Below are 449 nucleotides of genomic sequence, written 5' to 3' on the forward strand. Positions count from 1 at the left end.
GCGTGTGTNTGTGTGTGTGTGTGTGTGTGTGTGTGTGTGTGTGTGTGTGTGTGTGTGTGTGTGTGTGTGTGTAAGCATTTGTATAATAAACTCATAATTTTAATAATACTTAGGGTAAATCCGGTATGTACGCCGCACCTATTAAAAACTTAATTTATCAGATATTATCTATTAAGTTTAAATTAAATAAATATCCCAGTAAAAACTTTATACTGTTTACTATTATAAAAAAAATATTAGAAATCCGAATTATTTATTTTTTTATATTAAAAAATAAATTTCTTTGAACCCTTGCATTTTTGCCTTATAAAAATAGGAGTGGATTATACGGCTACTCGTGAGTGGGATAAATGACTCGAAAAAAACACAAATAATCTAAATAATAATAGTGAATAACACGTGAATTGATAACGTAATTTGCATTTACTCATTAATAGATCGGAAGAGCA

The sequence above is a fragment of the Wasmannia auropunctata genome, unplaced genomic scaffold (genome assembly GCF_000956235.1).
Source record: "Wasmannia auropunctata unplaced genomic scaffold, wasmannia.A_1.0 LD336060.1, whole genome shotgun sequence".
NCBI lineage: Eukaryota > Metazoa > Arthropoda > Insecta > Hymenoptera > Formicidae > Wasmannia > Wasmannia auropunctata.